The sequence below is a fragment of the Triticum aestivum genome, chromosome 3A (genome assembly GCF_018294505.1).
Source record: "Triticum aestivum cultivar Chinese Spring chromosome 3A, IWGSC CS RefSeq v2.1, whole genome shotgun sequence".
NCBI lineage: Eukaryota > Viridiplantae > Streptophyta > Magnoliopsida > Poales > Poaceae > Triticum > Triticum aestivum.
Window position 1 is genome coordinate 229455569 of NC_057800.1, and position 24623 is coordinate 229480191.

Genomic DNA, 24623 nt, shown 5'->3' on the forward strand with positions numbered 1-24623 from the left:
GTCCTGGAGCTCTTGCTGGACCTCGCTGACCCGGGCCTCGTGCTTCTCGCGCGCGGCACACTCCTTGGCCACTTTGTCCTCGGCCTCGGCTAACGCCTTCTTGAGGACCGCCACCTCGGTCATGGCCCCTAATAAAATTTATGACACTTTAGTCAGCACGAAACATTCATCCTTCCTAAATATACGCGCAGGTCACTGCATACCTTGACTGTCCTCCAGTTGCTTCTTCATGAGGCCGAGCTCTTCTTCGGCCCGCTCCAGGCTCTACTTCAGGCTGAAGACCTCCACAGCATGAGCGGCAGCAGCCAGCAGCGCCACCTTCTTATTCACATGGACATCTTATGTTAGACTCCTGCGAAAATTATTTTGATCCTCTGTTCATCTTTTTTCGAACACCGAACAGAGCATCAGGCGCTACTGTCTACACTGTGATATCCTTTCTACAATTACATTACTTACCTCAAAGCCTGTTAAAAGGCTAGCGTAGGCTTTAGTCAGTCCGCTTTTGGTGGACTGAACCTTCTCGATCACCGTACCCATAAGGACACGGTGTTCATCCACAATGGAAGCGCCTCGCAGCGCTCCCGGTAGATTATCTGGTGCCTCTGGTTGGACAAAGGTCACCGGCGGAACAGGCACACCTCCTCCTTTCGAGGAAGGCCGTTCGCTGGATTTTGGAGCCGTGTAGGTCTCCAGAATGGTATCCGGCTGGGGGCCGAATGGAATTTGGCCCCCATCACTAGTCCCCATGGGGGCTTTTCCCCCATGTGTCCAGTGGCCGAGGAGTCATCCTTGGGCGCCACCCCGACGATCTCCAGAACCTTCCCCCGGTCTGGGAAGGTCCTTTGGGACAACACCTCGTCATCACCCTTGGCCGAGACAGAGTGAGCGGGCGGCGGTGACATGCTAGCCATCTCCTTTGAATCTAGCGAACCCTCTGTCGAGGATCGCGGGGAGCTGTCGCGGGCCGGACTATGATGGAATAATTGAAACATATTAATATTACAAAATGGAAAAGGCCAGGCATTTGGACGTGCATAAGGTTTTTGGTACTTACGAGGCGGCCCGAGGCTTGGTCCGGGGCATTCGCTCCGGACTGCTATCGACATCCCACGCAGAGTTATCCGCAAGGGAGCCCTTCCCCCTATTGGGCGCCTTCGCCTCCAAATTTGGGGAGGCCCCCCTTTTCTTCCTTCCCCCACCCAGGGGTGTCGCTTTCTTCCTCCTCGTCGTCGTCATCTTAGGCGGCCAAAGAGTGAGTCTTGTCTTCGGACGTCACGTCCGAAGCGCCTTTTCAGCGAAGGCCACTCCGGGCCCCCTTGGCCGTTTTCTTGGCCTTCTTCTCCGGCACATCATAAGGCACCGGAAACAACATCTTCGTCAGAAGTGGGGTTTCTTGGTCTTCAGGCAGCGGAGCCGGACAGTTAATCCGCCCCGCTATGTCGATCCAAGCCTAAAAAATTGATAGGAAGGCTTAGACTTCTCAAAATATGCCAGTAAAGGCTATACCTTGAAGACATGAAAGAACTTACCGAATTAGCTTGGTGTTTTAAGCCAAGCACGCGATCCTCGATCGTAGGAGATGGTGTCTCGCCGGCCTTGAAGAGCACTTTCCAGATGTGTTCGTGCGTCATGCCGAAGAGCTCTAGTAGCGTCTGGCACTTGGCCGGATCGAACTCCCACAAATAGCAAGTCTGGCGTTGGCACGGAAGGATCCGGCGAATGAGCTTAACCTAGATCACGTTGGCAAGTTTGATTCTCTTGGTTATCATGTTCTGGACGCACGTCTGGAGCCCAGTTAGCTCGTTCGAAGAACCCCATGTTAGATCCTTCTCTTACCAGGATGTGAGCCGCATCGGAACTCCAGATTGGAATTCAGGGGTTGCCGCCCAGTTAGTGTCACGCGGCTCGGTGATGTAGAACCACCCCGACTGCCACCCCTTCACCGTCTCCGCAAAGGAGCCTTCAGGCCATATGACATTGGGCATCTTGCCCACCATGGCGCCTCCGCACTCTACTTGTTGGCTTCTCACCACCTTCGGCTTTACATTAAAGGTCTTCAGCCATAGGCCAAAGTGAGGTGGGATATGGAGAAAGGCCTCGCAAATGATTATAAATGCCGAGATGTTGAGGATAAAGTTGGGGGCTAGATCATGGAAGTCCAGCCCGTAGTAAAACATCAGTCCGCGGACAAAGGGGTGGAGAGGGAATCCCAGCCCGCGGTCGAAATGTGTGAGAAACACAACCCTCTCATGGGGCTCTGGGTAGGGACGATCTGTCCCTTGGCTGGGAGATGATGAATGGTCTCCTTGGCCAGATATCCGGCCTCTCGGAGCTCCTTGATTTCTTTCTTCTTAACAGAGGAGGCCATCCACTTGCCTCCAGCTCTGGATCCGTACATGGCTGGAGTGCTTTCTTCAGAGGGGGAAGCTAGAGCTTGGGTGCCGGATCTCAAGAATGGATGGGCAGAGGAACAAGAAGGCGTGGGTGAATGAGGACGAATCCTTATCCCCTTATAAAGGTCGCGAATGTCAAATGCCTTCCTACTCGCCTTAAAACTCGCCTACTCCCAAGGGCTGTGTAAACGGCACGGTTGGGTTACCCACACCCGTATTGATGAGGATCCCACAATAAGGGGATAAAATCTCTGCTTTGACAAGACGTGCCAATAGAAATCGCATCTCGAAACACAGGATGGCAAACAAACGATTCGATATAGTGACCGGGTAGACGTGATGTCATATTGTAAAAAAGTTGTCAGCGGATGGGACTTGTGGAATATTATATTCTCTCTACGGTTATGTGTGGTGTTGTGTTACAGGTCCGGACACGTTCAAATACGTCCGAAGACTATCTTGGAGTTCAGAGGGAGGAACCCGCCTTGCAATGCCGAAGACAGATCTACGCGCCGGATACATTGTCATTGAAGCCAGGTTCAGGGGCTACTAAGGGAGTCCTAGACTAAGGGGTCCTCGGGCATCCGGCTTGTTAGCCATGGGCCGGACTCATGGGCTGTCAAGATACAAAGACCGAAGACTGCACCCGTGTCCGGATGGGACTCTCCTTGGCGTGGAAGGCAAGCTTGGCGACCAAATATGTAGATTCATTTCTTTGTAACTAACCTTGTGTAACCCTAGATCCTCTCGGTGTGTATATAAACCGGAGGACTTAGTACGGAGGAGAGACATTACCATAGCCATACAAGCTAGGCCTCTAGGGTTTAGCCATTACGATCTCGTGGTAGATCAACTCTTGTAATACTCATATTCATCAAGATCAATCAAGCAGGACGAAGGGTATTACCTCCATAGAGAGGGCCCGAACCTGGGTAAAACATTGTGTCCCCTGTCTCCTGTTACCATCGACCTTAGACGCACAGCTCGGGACCCCCTACCCGAGATCCACCGATTTTGACACCGATAGTTATCTTTACAAGTCTCTTCGAGTTATCAGTTTGGTTTGACCTACTAGATTAATCTTTCTTGCAATGGGAGAAGTGCTTAGCTTTGGGTTCAATCTTGCGATGCTCGATCCCAGTGATAGAAAGGGAAACGACACGTATTGTATTGTTTCCATCGAGGATAAAAAGATGGGGTTTATATCATATTGCTTGAGTTTATCCCTCTACATCATGTCATCTTACCTAGGGCGTTACTCTGTTCTTATGAACTTAGTACTCTAGATGCATGCTGGATAGCAGTCGATGTGTGGAGTAATAGTAGTAGATGCAGGCAGGAGTCGGTCTAGTTGTCACGGATGTGATGCCTATATACATGATCATGCCTAGATATTCTCATAATTATTCGCTTTTCTATCAATTGTTTGATAGTAATTCGTTCACCCACCATAATACTTATGCTATCTTGAGAGAAGCCACTAGTGAAACCTATGGCCCCCGGGTCTATTTTCCATCATATAAGTTTCCAATCTATTTTTACTTTACAATCTTTACTTTCAATCTATATCATAAAAATACCAAAAAAAATTATCTTATCATTGTTATCTCTATCAGATCTCACTCACGTAAGTGATCGTGGAGGGATTGACAACCCCTTTATTGCGTTGGTTGTGAGGTTCTTATTTGTTTGTGTAGGTATGAGGGACTTGCGTGTGGCCTCCTACTAGATTGATACCTTGGTTCTCAGAAACTGAGCGAAATACTTACGCTAGTTTGATGCATCACCCTTTCCTCTTGAAGGCAAAACCAACGCAGTGCTCATGAGGTAGCACAGCACAACACAGGCGCTCGTGGAAGCTTAGGCGTGGCTCAGGCGCAACAGCTCAGGATGCAGGTGAAGGAAATATGCCCTAGAGGAAATAATAAAGTTATTATTTATTTCATTATTTCATGATAAATGTTTATTATTCATGCTAGAATTGTATTAACCGGAAACATAATACATGTGTGACTACATAGACAAACAGAGTGTCACTAGTATGCCTCTACTTGACTAGCTCGTTGATCAAAGATGGTTAAGTTTCCTAACCATAGACATGAGTTGTCATTTGATTAACGGGATCACATCATTAGGAGAATGATGTGATTGACTTGACCCATTCTGTTAGCTTAGCACTTGATCGTTTAGTTTGTTGCTATTGCTTTCTTTATGACTTATACATGTTCCTATGACTATGAGATTATGCAACTCCCATTTACCGAAGGAACACTTTGTGTGCCACCAAACGTCACAACGTAACTGGGTGATTATAAAGGTGCTCTACAGGTGTCTCCAAAGGTACTTGTTGGGTTGGCGTATTTTGAGATTAGGATTTGTCACTCCGATTGTCGAAGAGGTATCTCTGAGCCCACTCGGTAATGCACATCACTATAAGCCTTGCAAGCATTGCAACTAATGAGTTAGTTGCGGGATGATGTATTACAGAACGAGTAAAGAGACTTGTCGGTAACGAGATTGAACTAGGTATTGAGATACCGACGATCGAATCTCGGGCAAGTAACATATCGATGACAAAGGGAACAGCGTATGTTGTTATGCGGTTTGACCGATAAAGATCTTCGTAGAATATGTAGGAGCCAATATGGGCATCCAGGTCCCGCTATTGGTTATTGACCAGAGAGGTGTCTCGGTCATGTCTACATAGTTCTCGAACCCATAGGGTCCGCACGCTTAACGTTCATTGACGATATAGTACTATATGAGTTATGTATGTTGGTGACCGAATGTTGTTCGGAGTCCGGGATGAGATCACGGACATGACGAGGAACTCCGGAATGGTCCGGAGATAAAGTTAGATATATGGGATAATAGTGTTTGGTCACCGGAAGGGTTCCGGAATTCACCGGAAGGGGTTTCGGATGTTTCCCAAAATGTTTGGGTACGAGAACACTTTATTTGGGCCAAAGGGGAAAGCCCACAAGGTTTTTGGAAAGCGCAAAAGGAAGTTTTGCGGAGTCCAGGGGCCAGACGCCAGGGTCCCTGGCGTCTGGCCCTGGAGAACGAGAAGGACTCTTGCCTTTCGGGTGAAACCGACTTTGTGGAGGCTTTTACTCCAAGTTTCGACCCCAAGGCTCAACATATAAATAGAGGGGTCGGGCTAGCACCCAAGACACATCAAGAAACACCAAGCCGTGTGCCGGCAACCCCGTCCCCTCTAGTTTATCCTCCGTCCTAGTTTTCATAGACAACACTCTCCCCTCTCATTGCTATGCATCACCATGATCTTGCGTGTGCGTAGGAAATTTTGAAATTACTACATTCCCCAACAGTGGCATCCGAGCCAGGTTTTATGCGTAGATGTCATATGCACGAGTAGAACACAAGTGAGTTGTGGGCGATATAAGTCATACTGCTTAGCAGCATGTCATACTTTGGTTCGAACGTATTGTTGGATGAAGCGGCCTGGACCGATTTTACGCGTACGCTTACGCGAGACTGGTTCTACCGACGTGCTTTGCACACAGGTGGCTCGCGGGTGTCAGTTTCTCCAACTTTAGTTAAACCCAGTGTGGCTACGCCCAGTCCTTGCGAAGGTTAAAATAGCACCAACTTGACAAACTATCGTTGTGGTCTTGATGCGTAGGTAAGAACGGTTCTTGCTAAGCCCGTATCAGCCACGTAAAATTTGCAACAATAAAGTAGAGGATGTCTAACTTGTTTTTGCAGGGCATGTTGTGATGTGATATGGTCAAGACATGATGCTAAATTTTATTGTATGAGATGATCATGTTTTGTAACCGAGTTATCGGCAACTGGCAGGAGCCATATGGTTGTAGCTTTATTGTATGCAATGCAATCGCCCTGTAATGCTTTACTTTATCACTAAGAGGTAGCGATAGTCGTGGAAGCATAAGATTGGCGAGATGACAACGATGCTATGATGGAGATCAAGGTGTCGCGCCGGTGACGATGATGATCATGAAGGTGCTTCGGAGATGGAGATCACAAGCACAAGATGATGATGGCCATATCATATCACTTATATTGATTGCATGTGATGTTTATCTTTTATGCATCTTATCTTGCTTTGATTGACGGTAGCATTATAAGATGATCCCTCACTAAATTATCAAAGTATAAGGGTTCTCCCTGAGTATGCACCGTTGCGAAAGTTCTTCGTGCTGAGACACCACGTGATGATCTGGTGTGATAGGCTCTACTTTCAAATACAACGGGTGCAAAACAGTTGCACACGCGGAATACTCAAGTTAAACTTGACGAGCCTAGCATATAACAGATATGGCCTCGGAACACGGAGACCGAAAGGTCGAGCGTGAATCATATAGTAGATATGATCAACATAGTGATGTTCACCGTTGATACTACACCATCTCACGTGATGATCGGACATGGTTTAGTTGATATGGATCACGTGATCACTTAGAGGATTAGAGGGATGTCTATCTAAGTGGGAGTTCTTAAATAATATGATTAAATTGAACTTAAATTTATCATGAACTTAGTACCTGATAGTATCTTTCTTGTCTATGTTGATTGTAGATAGATGGCCCGTGTTGTTGTTCCATTGAATTTTAATGCGTTCCTTGAGAAAGCAGAGTTGAAAGATGATGGTAGCAATTATACGGACTGGGTCCGTAACTTGAGGATTATCCTCATTGCTGCACAGAAGAATTATGTGCTGGAAGCACCGCTAAGTGCCAAGCCTGTTGCAGGAGCAACACCAGATGTTATGAACGCCTGGCAAAGCAAAGTTGATGACTACTCGATAGTTCAGTGTGCCATGCATTACGGCTTAGAACCGGGTCTTCAACGATGTTTTGAATGTCATGGAGCATATGAGATGTTCCGGGAGTTGAAGTTAATATTTCAAGCAAATCCCCGGATTGAGAGATATGAAGTCTCCAATAAGTTCTATAGCTGCAAGATGGAGGAGAATAGTTCTGTCAGTGAACATATACTCAAAATGTCTGGGTATCATAATCACTTGACTCAATTGGGAGTTAATCTTCCTGTTGATAGTGTCATTAAAGAGTTCTTCAATCACTGCCACCAAGCTACAAAAGCTTCATGATGAACTATAATATGCAAGGGATGAATAAGACTATTCCCGAGCTCTTCGCGATGCTAAAGGCTGCAGAGGTAGAAATCAAGAAGGAGCATCAAGTGTTGATGGTCAATAAGACCACCAGTTTCAAGAAAAAGGGCTAAGGGAAGAAGAAGGGGAACTTCAAGAAGAACAGCAAACAAGTTGCTGCTCAGGAGAAGAAACCCTAGTCTGGACCTAAGCCTGAGACTGAGTGCTTCTACTGCAAGCAGACTGGTCACTGGAAGCGGAACTGCCCCAAGTATTTGGCGGATAAGAAGGATGGCAAAGTGAACAAAGGTATGTGTGATATACATGTTATTGATGTGTACCTTACTAATGCTCGCAGTAGCACCTGGGTATTTGATACTGGTTCTGTTGCTAACATTTGCAACTCGAAACAGGGGCTGCGGATTAACCGAAGATTGGCTAAGGACGAGGTGACGATGCACGTGGGAAATGGTTCCAAAGTCGATGTGATCGCGGTCGGCACGCTACCTCTACATCTACCTTCGAGATTAGTATTAGACCTAAATAATTGTTATTTGGTGCCAGCATTGAGCATGAACATTATATCTGGATCTTGTTTGATGCGAGACGGTTATTCATTTAAATCAGAGAATAATGGTTGTTCTTTTTATATGAGTAATATCTTTTATGGTCATGCACCCTTGAAGAGTGGTCTATTTTTGCTAAATCTCGATAGTGGTGATACACATATTCATAATATTGAAGCCAAAAGATGCAGAGTTGATAATGATAGTGCAACTTATTTGTGGCACTTTTGTTTAGGTCATATCGGAGTAAAGCGCATTAAGAAACTCCATACAGATCGACTTTTGGAACCACTTGATTATGAATCACTTGGTACTTGCGAACCGTGCCTCATGGGCAAGATGACTAAAACGCCGTTCTCCGGAACTATGGAGAGAGCAACAGATTTGTTGGAGATCATACATACAGATGTATGTGGTCCAATGAATGTTGAGGCTCGTGGCAGATATTATTATTTTCTCACCTTCACAGATGATTTAAGCAGATATGGGTATATCTACTTAATGAAACATAAGTCTGAAACATTTGAAAAGTTCAAAGAATTTCAGAGTGAAGTTGAAAATCATCGTAACAAGAAAATAAAGTATCTACAATCTGATCGTGGAAGAGAATATTTGAGTTATGAGTTTGGTCTTCATTTGAAACAATGCGGAATAGTTTCGCAACTCACGCCACCCGAAACACCACAGGTAATGGTGTATCCGAATGTTGTAATCGTACTTTACTAGATATGGTGCAATCTATGATGTCTCTTACTGATTTACCGCTATCGTTTTGGGGATATGCTTTAGAGACGGCCGCATTCACCTTAAATAGGGCACCATCAAAATCCGTTGAGACGACGCCTTATGAACTATGGTTTGGTAAGAAACCAAAGTTGTCATTTCTGAAAATTTGGGGCTGCGATGCTTATGTGAAAAAGCTTCAACCTGATAAGCTCAAACCCAAATCGGAGAAATGTGTCTTCATAGGATACCCAAAGGAGACTGTTGGGTACACCTTCTATCACAGATCCGAAGGCAAGACTTTTGTTGCTAAATTCGGAGTTTTTATAGAGAAGGAGTTTCTCTCGAAAGAAGTGAGTGGGAGGAAAGTAGAACTTGATGAGGTAACTGTACATGCTCACTTATTGGAAAGTAGTTCATCACAGAAAACGGTTTCTGGACACCTACACCAATTAGTGAGGAAGTTAATGATGATGATCATGAAACTTTAGATCAAGTTGTTACTGAACCTCGTAGGTCAACCAGAGTAAGATTCGCACCAGAGTGGTATGGTAATCCTGTTCTGGAAGTTATATTACTAGACCATGACGAACCTACGAACTATGAAGAAGCGATGGTGAGCCCAGATTCCGCAAAATGGCTTGAGGCCATGAAATCTGAGATGGTATCCATGTATGAGAACAAAGTGTGGACTTTGGTTGACTTGCCCGTTGATCGGCAAGCAATTGAGAATAAATGGATCTTCAAGAAGAAGACTGACGCTGACGGTAATGTTACTGTCTATAAAGCTCGACTTGTTGCAAAAGGTTTTCGACAAATTCAAGGGATTGACTACGATGAGACCTTCTCACTCGTAGCAATTCTTAAGTCTGTCTGAATCATGTTAGCAATTGCCGCATTTTATGATTATGAAATTTGGCAAATGGATGTCAAAACTGCATTCCTGAATGGATTTCTGGAAGAAGAGTTGTATATGATGCAACCAGAAGGTTTTGTCGATCCAAAGGGAGCTAACAAAGTGTGCAAGCTCCAGCAATCCATTTATGGACTGGTGCAAGCCTCTCGGAGTTGGAATAAACACTTTGATAGTGTGATCAAAGCATTTGGTTTTATACAGACTTTTGGAGAAGCATGTATTTACAAGAAAGTGAGTGGGAGCTCTATAGCATTTCTGATATTATATGTGGATGACATATTGCTGATTGGAAATGATATAGAATTTCTAGATAGCATAAAGGGATACTTGAATAGAAGTTTTTTCTATGAAAGACCTCGGTGAAGTTGCTTACATATTGGGCATCAAGATCTATAGAGATAGATCAAGACGCTTAATTGGACTTTCACAAAGCACATACCTTGACAAAGTTTTGAAAAAGTTCAAAATGGATCAAGCAAAGAAAGGGTTCTTGCCTGTGTTACAAGGTGTGAAGTTGAGTAAGACTCAATGCCCGACCACTGCAGAAGATAGAGAGAAGATGAAAGATGTTTCCTATGCTTCAACCATAGGCTCTATCATGTATGCAATGTTGTGTACCAGACCTGATGTGTGCCTTGCTATAAGTCTAGCAGGGAGGTACCAAAGTAATCCAGGAGTGGATCACTAGACAGCGGTCAAGAACATCCTGAAATACCTGAAAAGGACTAAGGATATGTTTCTCGTTTATGGAGGTGACAAAGAGCTCATCGTAAATGGTTACATTGACGCAAGCTTTGACACTGATCCGGACGATTCTAAATCGCAAATAGGAAACGTGTTTATATTAAACGGTGGAGCTGTCAGTTGGTGCAGTTCTAAACAAAGCGTCATGGCAGGATCTACATGTGAAGCGGAGTACATAGCTGCTTCGGAAGCAGCAAATGAAGGAGTCTGGATGAAGGAGTTCATATCCCATCTAGGTGTCATACCTAGTGCATCGGGTCCAATGAAAATCTTTTGTGACAATACTAGTGCAATTGCCTTGGCGAAGGAATCCAGATTTCACAAGAGAACCAAGCACATCAAGAGACGCTTAAATTCCATCCGGGAATTAGTCCAGGTGGGAGACATAGGAATTTGCAAGATACATACAGATTTGAATGTTGCAGACCCGTTGACTAAGCCTCTTCCACGAGCAAAACATGATCAGCACCAAGGCTCCATGGGTGTTAGAATCATTACTGTGTAATCTAGATTATTGACTCTAGTGCAAGTGGGAGACTGAAGGAAATATGCCCTAGAGGCAATAATAAAGTTATTATTTATTTCCTTATTTCATGATAAATGTTTATTATTCATGCTAGAATTGTATTAACCAGAAACATAATACATGTGTGAATACATAGACAAATAGAGTGTCACTAGTATGCCTCTACTTGACTAGTTCGTTGATCAAAGATGGTTAAGTTTCCTAACCATAGACATGAGTTGTCATTTGATTAACGGGATCACATCATTAGGAGAATGATGTGATTGACTTGACCCATTATGTTAGCTTAGCACTTGATCGTTTAGTTTGTTGCTATTGCTTTCTTCATGACTTATACATGTTCCTATGACTATGAGATTATGCAACTCCCGTTTACCGAAGGAACACTTAGTGTGCCACCAAACGTCACAATGTAACTGGGTGATTATAAAGGTGCTCTACAGGTGTCTCCAAAGGTACTTGTTGGGTTGGCGTATTTTGAGATTAGGATTTATCACTCCGATTGTCGGAGAGGTATCTCTGGGCCCACTCGGTAATGCACATCACTATAAGCTTTCCAAGCATTGCAACTAATGAGTTAGTTGCGGGATGATGTATTACGGAATGAGTAAAGAGACTTGCCAGTAACGAGATTGAACTAGATATTGAGATACTGACGATCGAATCTCGGGCAAGTAACATACCGATGACAAAGGGAACAACGTATGTTGTTATGCGGTCTGACCGATAAAGATCTTCGTAGAATATGTAGGAGCCAATATGGGCATCTAGGTCCCGCTATTGGTTATTGACCAGAGAGGTGTCTCGGTCATGTCTACATAGTTCTCGAACCCGTAGGGTCCGCACGCTTAACGTTCGTTGACGATATAGTACTATATGAGTTATGTATGTTGGTGACCGAATGTTGTTCGGAGTCCGGGATGAGATCACAGACATGACGAGGAACTCCGGAATGGTCCGGAGATAAAGTTTGATATATGGGATAATAGTGTTTGGTCACCGGAAGGGTTCCAGAATTCACCGGAAGGGGTTCCGGATGTTTCCTGAAATGTTTGGGTACGAGAACACTTCATTTGGGCCAAAGGGGAAAGCCTGCAAGGTTTTTGGAAAGCACAAAAGGAAGTTTTGCGGAGTCCAGGGGCCAGACGCCAGGGTCCCTGGCGTCTGGGTCCAGACGCCGGGAACCCTGGCGTCTGGCCCTGGAGTCCGAGAAGGACTCTTGCCTTTCGGGTGAAACTGACTTTGTGGAGGCTTTTACTCCAAGTTTCGACCCCAAGGCTCAACATATAAATAGAGGGGTAGGGCTAGCACCCAAGACACATCAAGAAACACCAAGCCGTGTGCCGGCAACCCCGTCCCCTCTAGTTTATCCTCCATCCTAGTTTTCGTAGTGCTTAGGCGAAGCCCTGCAGAGATTGTTCTTCACCAACACCGTCACCACGCCGTCGTGCTGCCGGAACTCATCTACTACTTCGCCCCTCTTGCTGGATCAAGAAGGCGAGGACGTCACTGAGACGAACGTGTGCAGAACTCGGAGGTGCCGTGCTTTCGGTATTTGGATCGGTCGGATCGTGAAGACGTACGACTACATCAACCGCGTTGATATAACGCTTCCGCAAACGGTCTACGAGGGTACGTAGACAACACTCTCCCCTCTTGTTGCTATGCATCACCATGATCTTGCATGTGCGTAGGAAATTTTGAAATTACTGCGTTCCCCAAAAGCAGGGAGGCCGTGGAAACAGCAGCTCAAACATGGAGGAAATGGCCTGATGCAGAGAGTTCAATGGCAACTTGACGCGTCGGCGGAAGCAGACTGATGTGGCACCACGGTTGAGGAGCAAAGCCAAGGCAAGGCTTTGGCGGTGACTCAGCATAGTGGTGCCAGCTCAGAAATGAGACGGACACTGGCCCCTTCAACACGCGGCGGTGAACGGCCCAGAGGCAGAGCTGGCTTGAAGGCAACATGTATCCGGGTCGTGGTTGGTTTGACCGACTCGTTCAATCGTTTGCACACTGGAATATTGCATTGATGTTTCCGATAGTAGGCAGTGTTTGAAAACCCAAAAATCTGGTCTGTACTGAATTAGTACTAGCATCGCGTATAGTGCAACAGGAGACAAAAAATTAATCTTGTGGATCATCCTTGACCACCATGTGAGGAGCAGTAGCATCATACTACTATTTCTCGATTGATGATGAGTTGTTGGAATCGGCGGCAGCAAAACCTTTTAATATCATAGGGGCAGTAGGCTATACCAAAAATTGCGTAATGGCTGGTGGTCTCCTCGGGACTTGAAGCATATATGTGGAGGCGAGGAGGAGTAGGGGAACTCGGCAGATCCGGCCGTAACCTTGGATCGGTTTGTCCATATACGTACAACAGATTAACCCCTTCAATCTAGGACTTGGCGGAGCTGCGGTTTAGACGGATCTCATCACGTTTGATGACTCAAACAATAGAACCCTTATCCTCTTGATCTCGAAACTTTGCACTACAAACTCCAAATTTAATCATGACTCTGATCATCAAATCGTCTTTTCTTCATCTGACCAATCGCGAGCTTTCTGAAACCCTGAGAAAGATCCCTCCAAGAACTCAACACCACTGTGCGCAGGCCCCACGGTGGGCTCCAACTGTCGTGGATTTGTCACGGCAGATGTCCTCGTTGAAAGGACTTAGTCGTGAGGCCAACACATCTATCTGCTAGCTTGAGAGGGGTTGAGTGGGACGAGAGACGCGAGGTTTTACCCAGGTTCGGCCCCTCACGGTGGAGGTAAAAGCCTACATCCTGCTTCCTTGATATTGGTGATGATGATCACGATTACAAGGGTGCTCTATCTCGAGAGCTATAGACTTGTTTGTCTAACCCTAATCTGTTTAACTTGTGGGTGCCCCGCCCCTCCTTATATATGTTGAAGGGGAGGCTTACATGACTAGTCTTATTACGATTAGGATTACTCTATTACAAGTGGAGTCCTAGTCTTGCTTCCTTTGTAGGACAATATTCCTTATGCCTTTCATCTTAAGCCGGCCCACCATCATATCAACCGGTATACCGGGCCTTGGGCCTTGTTGTCCATCTGACCTGCCCACCGGGTTACTAATGAGTCGCCAAGATCGGGCGGGTTATCCGTGAGTTGCCAAGCTCCGGGCGGGTCACCAGTGAGTCACCAAGATCCATCCGGGTCATACATCCAGCCGGGTTACACCGCGGGGTATATCCCCGATAGGAGGGGGCCCAGTGTTGACCTGAGGGCGGTCCTCGTGAGGCTGGTCCCTCGAGGCGCCCTCGCGAGGCTGGTCCTGCCAGCGATCACCGCGAGGCCGGTTGCGCCACTCCTGGCGGGGGCCGCGGTCGTCCTAGCGTCCTCCACTTCGGCCTCCTCCACGGCCGTAGCCTCGGTCGTTGCGCTCGGGGCGTCAACCGAAGCACCTATCATAGATGGACCTGAGCTCCTGACAGTCGTTGGTGTTGTGGTTGTGCATGTTGTGGAAAGCGCAGAATGGGCGGTTGGTCTTGGATGACTTGGGGTGGTCGCAGCCGCGCTTCATCTCCGGCTTCGCCGCGAGCACGGTAGCCCCCTTGCGCTTCACGTCCTTGGTCTTGGCCTTCTTGTCTTCTGGGTCGGCAGCTGGAAGCTCGAGGAGGGAAAGGCGTCGCTCCTCAGCTCTCGCGCACTTGGTTGCCATGTTGAACATCTCCGGAGCTGTGCACAGGTCCTTGTGTATGGTGAGATCCCCCTTCATCTTAACATCATGGACGCTATCGGAAAATTCTGAGATGATGGCCTCATCCGTCACCTTGGGGATCTTGAGGCGAACGTTGTCGAAGCGCTGGATGTACTTCTGCAGGGTCTCCCCTGGCTGCTGCTTGATGCGCAGCAGGTCACCAGCGGTAGGCGGGCAGTCGTGAGTGCCTTGGAAGTTGGTGATGAAGCACTCGCGCATCTCTCCCCAGGAGGAGATCGATCCCGCGGGCAGGTTCAAGAGCCATGAGCGCACGCCGTCTTTGAGAGCCATGGGAAACCAGTTCGCCATAACTTTCTCATCGCCATTGGCCGCCTCGATGCTGAACTCGTAGAGCTGCAAGAACTCAGCAGGGTCGGGGGTGCCGTCGTAGCGCGGAGGCAGGTCGGGCTTGAACTTGTCCGGCCAGACAACGTTGCGCAGCTCGGGGGTGAAGGTGCGGCAACCCGCCGTGGTCACTGGAGCCCGTCGTGGAGGTGGAGCCTGGTCTTGGTACCCACATGTCGCCGCCATAGGCGGCGCACGGTCTTGACATGGCGGTGTTGGGAGTGTAGGAGCATCTTCTTGTGGCCGCGGGATTTCTCGGCAGCTTCCTTCCTCGCGCGCGGGCGCCCTGCACGGTGGGTCGTGCCGCGGGGCCACGCGTCTTAGTGCGAGGGCGACATCTTGATGTGGAGGTGGCGGAGATGCTCCATGGGCTACGTCACTCGCAGCAGGGGCTGACGAGGCATCAAAAGCGACGGTGCAGGAGAGCCCCCAGCGGCGCTAACGAGCTCGGCGATGCGGTCCGGCCAGTCCTCGTAGAAGTCATCGACAGGGTGGTAATGGAGGAGCTCGCGCGCCATGAGCAGCGCGGCCTGTGCGACCGCGGGCGAGCAGCGAGCGTGGGACGACAAGCCTGCCAGAGTCAACAACGGGGTGGCAGTGCGTCCGTCCCTCTGCACGGAGGGTGCAACGACGAAGCTTGCTGCTTGTTTCCCGCCAGGACGGTGGTGGCGTTGGCAGCGGGTGATATAGAGCGATGGGGAGGTCCGCCGACGGGTGCCGTCTGGGCGACGCGAGCGGCAAGGGCGGCCCAGCGCTCAGCATGGGCCCGGCGAGCGTCAGCCATGGATGCGGTGGAGCAGTGGTGCTCCGATCGACGGAAGAAAGGCTTCAGCGCACCCCTACTTGGCGCGCCAAATGTCGGATTACGGGTTCCGGCAAACCCTTGTGAGGTTCGAACTCTGGGGTGCGCACGAAGAACTCTCTCTCCCCAACTCGCACGCTCAATGATTCCATGGTCTAGCTCGACTGACCCAAAGAACAAGAGACACGAGGGTTTATACTGATTCGGGCCACCTTGCGGTTTAATACCCTACTCCGGTTTGTGGGTGGATGAACTAGTACAATGGACGAACAGCCTCAGGAGGCGAGGTGTTCTTGGGATCGATGAGCTGGTCAGCTGGTCAGGGTGGAATGGATCTGATCCCTCTCTATGGTGATGGCTAAGTCCTATTTATAGTGGCCTTGGTCCTCTTCCCAAATGTTAGGCGGGAAGGGATCCCACAACGGCCAAGTTTGAAGGCTCTGGTGGTGATGTTGTTGTGGGCTCCGCGCTGACCTCCGTCCTGCCGTCCTGCTAGTCTTGGTCTTGTTGCACCAATATGGAAACCTTTGTCTGATTCCTCGGAACCCCGTACCTACGCTTGCCTCCTTGGCACCAAAGAGGAAACTTGTACACTGCGCTCGCTGGTGTTCGCCTGGCCTTGGTCGTCATGGCTCATGTAACGTGAGCCTCGCGAGGTGGTCCTTTCATAGATATATGCTACCTCTTGAGCACTGCGTTGGTTTTCCCTCAAAGAGGAAAGGGTGATGCACCAAAGTAGTGTAAGTATTTCCCTCAGTTTTTGAGAACCAAGGTATCAATCCAGTAGGAGGCCACGCACGAGTCCCTCGCACCTACACAAACAAATAAAATCCTTGCAACCAACGCAATAAATGGGTTGTCAATCCCTTCATGGTCACTTACGAAAGTGAGATCTGATAGATATGATAAGATAATATTTTCGGTATTTTTATGATAAAGATGCAAAGTAAATAAAGCAAAATAAAAATGGCGCCAGAAATAGCTTGTTAACGGGAGATTAATATGATGGAAAATAGACCCGGAGGCCATAGGTTTCACTAGTGGCTTCTCTCGAGAGCATAAGTATTACGGTGGGTAAACAAATTATTGTTGAGCAATTGACATAATTGAGCATAGTTATGAGAATATCTAGGTATGATCATGTATATAGGCATCATGTCCGACACAAGTAGACCGACTCCTGCCTGCATCTACTACTACTACTCCACACATCGACCGCTATCCAGCATGCATCTAGAGTATTAAGTTCAAAAGAACAGAGTAACGCTTTAAGTAAGAAGACATGATGTAGAGGGATAAACTCATGCAATGTGATATAAACCCCATCTTGTTATCCTCGATGGAAACAATACAATACATGCCTTGCTGCCCCTACTGTCACCGGGAAAGGACACCGCAAGATTGAACCCAAAGCTAAGCACTTCTCCCATGCAAGAAAGATCAATCTAGAAGGCCAAACCAAACTGATAATTTGAAGAGACTTGCAAAGATAACCAATCATATATAAAAGAATTCAGAGAAGATTCAAATATTGTTCATAGATAAACTTGATCATAAACCCACAATTCATCAGTCTCAACAAACACACCGCAAAAGAAGATTACATCGAATAGATCTCCACGAGAACCATGGAGAACTTTGTATTGAGATCCAACAAGAGAGAAGAAGCCATCTAGCTAATAACTATGGACCCGAAGATCTGAGGTAAACTACTCACACATCATCGAAGAGGCTATGGTGTTGATGTAGAAGCCCTCTGTTGGGGATATGACTACTAGAGGTAAACCGGCTAGGAGTGGCCAGGTTAGCTCCATGAAGATAGAAGCCCATGAAGATATGAAGATGGTGGCGCTTTACGAAGGCCCAAGGCCCAAAGGCGGGTTAAGGCCTGTAGATGTAAACCGACTTTGTCATGTAACTTGTATTGTAAGTTAGAGGAATAGAGACCAAGCCGGACACATCTATGATCCGGTTTTGGGACTCTGTAAACCGGCGGGCGTCAACCTATGTATATAAGGGGATGACCGGCCGCGGTTTGAGAGAGACAGACAACAACTCAAGAGCCAGGCAAAGCGGATTCGCTCCCTCGTCATCGAAACCCTAGCAATACCAATCACAACTAGACGTAGGCTTTCACCTTCATCGAAGGGGCCAAACTAGTATAAAATCCCTCGTGTCCCTTGTCCGGTTTAACCCCTTTAAGCTAACCCGTTGTGATGGCTCCACGACTAAGTCCTTTCACGAGGACATCTGTCGTGACAAACCCATGACAGTTGGCGCCCATCGTGGGGCTATCGCACGATGGTTTTGAGTTCTTGAAGGGCAGCTTTGATGGACTCAAGGGATACGCTGTGGGCCGGATGACGAAAAGTCATCGCGGCAAGCTCTACATCGACGACGTGGGATGGGGTCCCGAGGCCGGTTCAATCGAATATGGATACCGGGTCCCCTTTGGTGGGATTCACGTCTTCATCGGCAAGATCGGCGAGCCGGGCCCTGAGCCGGACACCTGCACCGACATCATCGAGACGGCTCAGCGTGCAAGTCCTTCCCCGGTTCAGCCTACAGCAAGGCATATTTTCGTAGGTGTCATCCATGGAGTGGAATATGACGATGGACCGGCATCTGATGGAGAAACCGGTGTCTGCTCTGACAACGAGTCTTCAACTGGAGAGACCGAATCGTTGTATCAGTTGCAGGACGGCCGGATTAGCGGAGGTTCCGATAGCAACGGTATTCCGGACCCCCTCGATCTGCCAAACCGGGTCACTATCTTCATGGCCGGTACACAATCAGCACCCCATTCATCAACCGCCGCGGCAATGCTCTATGGTTCAGCAACAGCAATGCCGGCGGGAGCAGGGGGCTCTGCGCCGCCTCCAGCTCAAGTTCTGTCTGATTTGTTCGACGCTTTGGCAACATTGATGGCCGCGGAGGTGGATGCAGCAGCCCGGGACAAACACAATGCGGAGATCGCAAAGGTGAAAGATCAGATAACTTAGGCTAAAGTAGACCTGGCAGCAGAGAATGCTAGGATGGCTACAAAACGGGCCGAGTTGGAAGCTCAGGCCTACCGGCTTAGGCTAGATCAGAATGCCTCAGATGAAGTCATGAGAAGAAGATATCGGTCGCATCTCCCGCCGGGTTATGAGCCAAGAAATCTCTTCAACATGCCAGGAGCAGGAACTAGTAACCAGCCAGTGTTAAACCGGACGGAGGCGCCGGGAACAGGAGCGTCGGTTCAGCCACGAACGATGGACCCGCCTCGTCAAAGCAACATTGTACCTCAGTATGTTCCGACGCCCCCGGGGCATTACTCCAACCCGTTGGACAACATTGTGGCCGCCACTTCACGATTGGAAGCCCTCCCAACCGACACCGAGTCACCAGTTGCGATTGAGGCACGACGGGCCAGAGAGCTCCTTCAAACAGCTTTAAACCAGCAGCAGGCTTATTGCACAGTCACGAGAGGATTCATTCCATCCCCCCCCCCCCGCCCAAGCCGGAGCTACAGTAGGCACGTTGAGGATGAACCGGCCGTGTCAAGCAGTACACATCGCCGTAACTCGCCGCGAGGGCACAACCCGGCAGGTGGAGGTGCTAATGCGCAGGATGTGGTGGATCATGGTCGTGCACGTCAAGAGGCCGAGTTAGCAGCTCTACATGGAGTTCGTCAACCTACTCCGGTTCACCCTACCGCTTCAGTGGAGCTAGGTGTGATCTTTAGTTCCTTAGGGGTGCCGTGCCTCACCCCCGCTTTAAGTAATGTACGACTGCCCAAGGATTTCAAGGGACCTCATAAAGTACCCAATTACACCGCTGATTTGCAACCAGAGGCATGCGTTAAAAGCTACGAGATGGCAATGGAGATGTTAGATGTGGATGAAGCGGTGTGTGCTAAATACTTCACCATGATGTTGGAGGGGACAGCTCGTACTTGGTTAAAGAGCTTGCCAACTAACTCTGTCGGATCATGGGCCAAATTAAAGCACCAGTTTATCCAGAATTTTAAGGATACTTGTAAGCAGCCTATGTCAATTATGGACCTGGCCACTTGTGTTCAAGAAGATGGAGAGTCTACAACACATTGTGTGAAGTGGGTCTTAGCTATTCTGCATTCGTCGGATCGCATCAATGCAGATACCGCAGTGTTAACGTTGGAGGGCAATTGCCGATTTCTGCCGCTCAAAGAGAAGTTAGGAAGGCACAAACGTCACTGCAATGATATGTCAACGCTTATGGCTGCTACCTCTTTTAGCATTGCGTTGGTTTTCCCTGAAGAGGAAGGGATGATGTAGCAAAGTAGCGTAAGTATTTCCCTCAGTTTTTGAGAACCAAGGTATCAATCCAGTAGAAGGCTACGTGCGAGTCCCTCGTACCTGCACAAAACAGATAAATCCTCGCAACCAACACAAATATGGGTTGTCAATCCCTATAGGGCCACTTACGAGAGTGAGATCTGATAGATATGATAAGATAATGTTTTGGTATTTTTATGATAAAGATGCAAAGTAAAATAAAAGCAAAGTAAATAGCAAAGTAAATAACTAAGTAGTAGGAGATTGATATGATAAAGATAGACCCAGGGCCATAGGTTTCACTAGTGGCTTCTCTCGAGAGCATAAGTATTCTACGGTGGGTAAACAAATTACTGTTGAGCAATTGATAGAATTGAGCATAGTTATGAGAATATCTAGGTATGATCATGTATATAGGCATCACGTCCGAGACAAGTAGACCGACTCCTGCCTGCATCTACTACTATTACTCCACTCATCGACTGCTATCCAGCATGCATCTAGAGTATTAAGTTCAAAAGAACAGAGTAACGCTTTAAGCAAGATGACATGATGTAGAGGGATAGACTCATGCAATATGAATAAAACCCCGTCTTGTTATCCTTGATGGCAACAATACAATACGTGCCTTGCTGCCCCTACTGTCACCGGGAAAGGACACCGCAAGATTGAACCCAAAGCTAAGCACTTCTCCCATTGCAAGAAAGATCAATCTAGTAGGCCAAACCAAACTGATAATTTGAAGAGACTTGCAAAGATAACCAATCATATATAAAAGAATTCAGAGAAGATTCAAATATTATTCATAGATAGGCTTGATCATAAACCCACAATTCATCGGTCTCAACAAACACACCACAAAAAGAAGATTACATCGAATAGATCTCCACAAGAGAGGGGGAGAACATTGTATTGAGATCCAAAAAGAGAGAAGAAGCCATCTAGCTACTAACTATGGACCCATAGGTCTGAAGTAAACTACTCACACTTCATCGGAGAGGCTATGGTGTTGATGTAGAAGCCCTCCGTGATCGATGCCCCCTCCGGTGGAGCTCCGGAACAGGCCCCAGATGGGATCTCGTGGATACAGAAAGTTACGGCGGTGGAATTAGGGTATTGGCTCCTGTTCTGATTGTTTGGGGGTACGTGGGTATATATAGGAGGAATAAGTACATCGGTGAAGCAACAGGGGGCCTACGAGGGTGGAGGGCGCGCCTGGGGGGGGCGGCAGGCACGCCCCCTACCTCGTGGCCTCCTGTTAATTGGCTTAACGTAGGGTCCAAGTCTCCTAAGTTGTATTCGGTGAGAAAATCATGTTCCCGAAGGTTTCATTCCGTTTGGACATCGTTTGATATTCCTTTTGTTCGAAACCCTAGACGGGCAAAAAACTGCAATTCTGGGTTGGGCCTCTGGTTAATAGGTTAGTCCCAAAAATAATATAAAAGTGGATAATAAAGCCCAATAATGTCCAAAACAGTGGATAATATAGCATGGAGCAATCAAAGTTTATAGATACGTGGAGACGTATCAAGCATCCCCAAGCTTAATTCTTGCTCGTCCTCGAGTAGGTAAATGATAAAAACAGAATTTTTGATGCGGAGTGCTACTTGGCATAATTTTAATGTAATTCTTCTTAATTGTGGTATGAATATCCAGATCCGAAAGATTCAAGACAAAAATTCATATTGACATAAAAATGATAATACTTCAAGCATACTAACTAAGCAATTATGTCTTCTCAAAATAACATGGCCAAAGAAAGTTCATCCCTACAAAATCATATGGTTTAGTCATGTTTCATTTTCGTCACACAAGAATGCTATCATCATGCACAACCCCGATGACAAGCCAAGCAATTGTTTCATACTTTAGTAATCTCAAACCTATAAACTTTCACGCAATATATGAGCGCGAGCCATGGACATAGCACTATAGGTGGAATAGAATATAATGAGGGGGTTATGTGGAGAAGACAAAAAAAGAGGAAGTCTCACATCAACGAGGCTAATCAATGGGCTATGGAAATGCCCACCGATTGATGTTAATGCAAGGAGTAGGGATTGCCATGCAACGGATGCACTAGAGTTATAAATGTATGAAAGCTCAACAAAACAAACTAGTGGGTGTGCATCCAACTTGCTTGTTCACGAAGACCTAGGGCACTTGAGGAGGCCCATTGTTGGAATATACAAGCCAAGGTCTATAATGAAAAATTCCCACTAGTATATGAAAGTGATAACATGAGAGACTCTCTACTATGAAGATCATGGTGCTACTTTGAAGCACAAGTGTGGCAAAGGATAGTAACACTGTCCCTTCTCTCTTTTTCTCTCATTTTTTTGGGGGGGCTTTTCTCTTTTTTATGGCCTTTCTCCCTTTTTATATTCCTCACTTGGGACAATGCTCTAGAAAATGATGATCATCACACTTCTATTTATTTACAACTCAATGATTACAACTCGATACTAGAACAAAGATGACTCTATATGAATGCCTCCGGCGGTGTACCGGGATATGCAATGAACCAAAAGTGACATGTATGAAAGAATTTTGAACGGTGGCTTTGCCACAAATACTATGTCAACTACATGATCATTCTAAGCAATATGAAAATGATGAATGTGTCATGATGAACGGAATGATGGAAAGTTGCATGGCAATATATCTCGGAATGGCTATAGAAATGCCATAATAGGTAGGTATGGTGGCTGTTTTGTGGAAGATATAAGGAGGTTTATGTGTGAAAGAGCGTATCATATCATAGGGTTTGGATGCACCGGCAAAGTTTGCGCCAACTCTCAATGGGAGAAAGGGCAATGCACGGTACCGAAGAGGCTAGCAAGGATGGAAGGGTGAGAGTGCGTATAATCCATGGACTCAACATTAGTCACAAAGAACTCACATACTTATTGCAAAAATCTACAAGTCATCAAAAAACCTCGGTACTACGCGCATGCTCCTAGGGGGACAGATTGGTAGGAAAAGACCATCGCTCGTCCCCGACCGCCACTCACAAGGAAGACAATCAAATAACACCTCATGTTTCAAATTTGTTGCATAACGTTTACCATACGTGCATGCTACGGGACTTGCAAACCTCAACACAAGTATTTCTCAATTTCACAACTACTCAACTAGCACGACTTTGATATTATTACCTCCATGTCACAAAACAATCATCAAGCATCAAACTTCTCTTAGTATTCAACACACTCATAAGAAGGTTTTATTATTAATCTTTCATACCAAGCATATTAGGATTTTAAGAAAATTACCATGCTATTAAGACTCTCAAAATAATCTAAGTGAAGCATGAGAGATCAATAGTTTCTATAAAACAAATCCACCACCGTGCTCTAAAAGATATAAGTGAAGCACTAGAGCAAAATTATATAACTCAAAAGATATAAGCGAAGCACATAGAGTATTCTAACAAATTCCAAATCATGTATGGCTCTCTCAAAAAGGTGTGTACAGCAAGTATGATTGTGCTAAACTAATAAGCAAAGACTAAAATCATACAAGACGCTCCAAGCAAAACACATATCATGTGGCGAATAAAAATATAGCTCCAAGTAAAGTTACCGATAGAAGTAGACGAAAGAGGGGATGCCTTCCGGGGCATCCCCAAGCTTTGGCTTTTAGGTGTCCTTAGATTATCTTGGGGGTGCCATGGGCATCCCCAAGCTTAGGCTCTTGCCACTCCTTGTTCCATAATCCATCAAATCTTTACCCAAAACTTGAAAACTTCACAACACAAAACTTAAAGTAGAAAATCTCGTGAGCTCTGTTAGAGAAAGAAAACAAAAGACCACTTCAAGATACTGTAATGAACTCATTCTTTATTTATATGGGTGTTATACCTACTGTATTCCAACTTCTCTATGGTTTATAAACTATTTACTAGCCATAGATTCATCAAAATAAGCAAACAACACACGAAAAACAGAATCTGTCAAAAACAGAACAGTCTATAGTAATCTGTAGCTAGCGCAAGATCTGGAACCCCAAAAATTCTAAAATAAATTGCTGGACGTGAGTAATTTATCTATTAATCATATTCAAAAAAATTAACTAAATATCACGTTCCAAATAAAAATGAAAGCAGTTCTCGTGAGCGCTAAAGTTTCTGTTTTTTTACATCAAGTTCAACAAGACTTTCCCCAAGTCTTCCCAACGGTTCTACTTGGCACAAACACTAATTAAACACAAAAAACACAACCAAAACAGAGGCTAGATAATTTATTTATTACTAACAGGAGCAAAAAGCAAGGAATAAAAATAAAATTGGGTTGCCTCCCAACAAGCGCTATCGTTTAACGCCCCTAGCTAGGCATAACAAGCAAGAATAGATCTAGGTATTGCCATCTTTGGTAGGCAATACATAAGTGGCTCTCATAATAGATTCATAAGGTAATTTAATTTTCTTTCTAGGAAAGTGTTCCATGCCTTTCCTTAACGGAAATTGGAATCTAA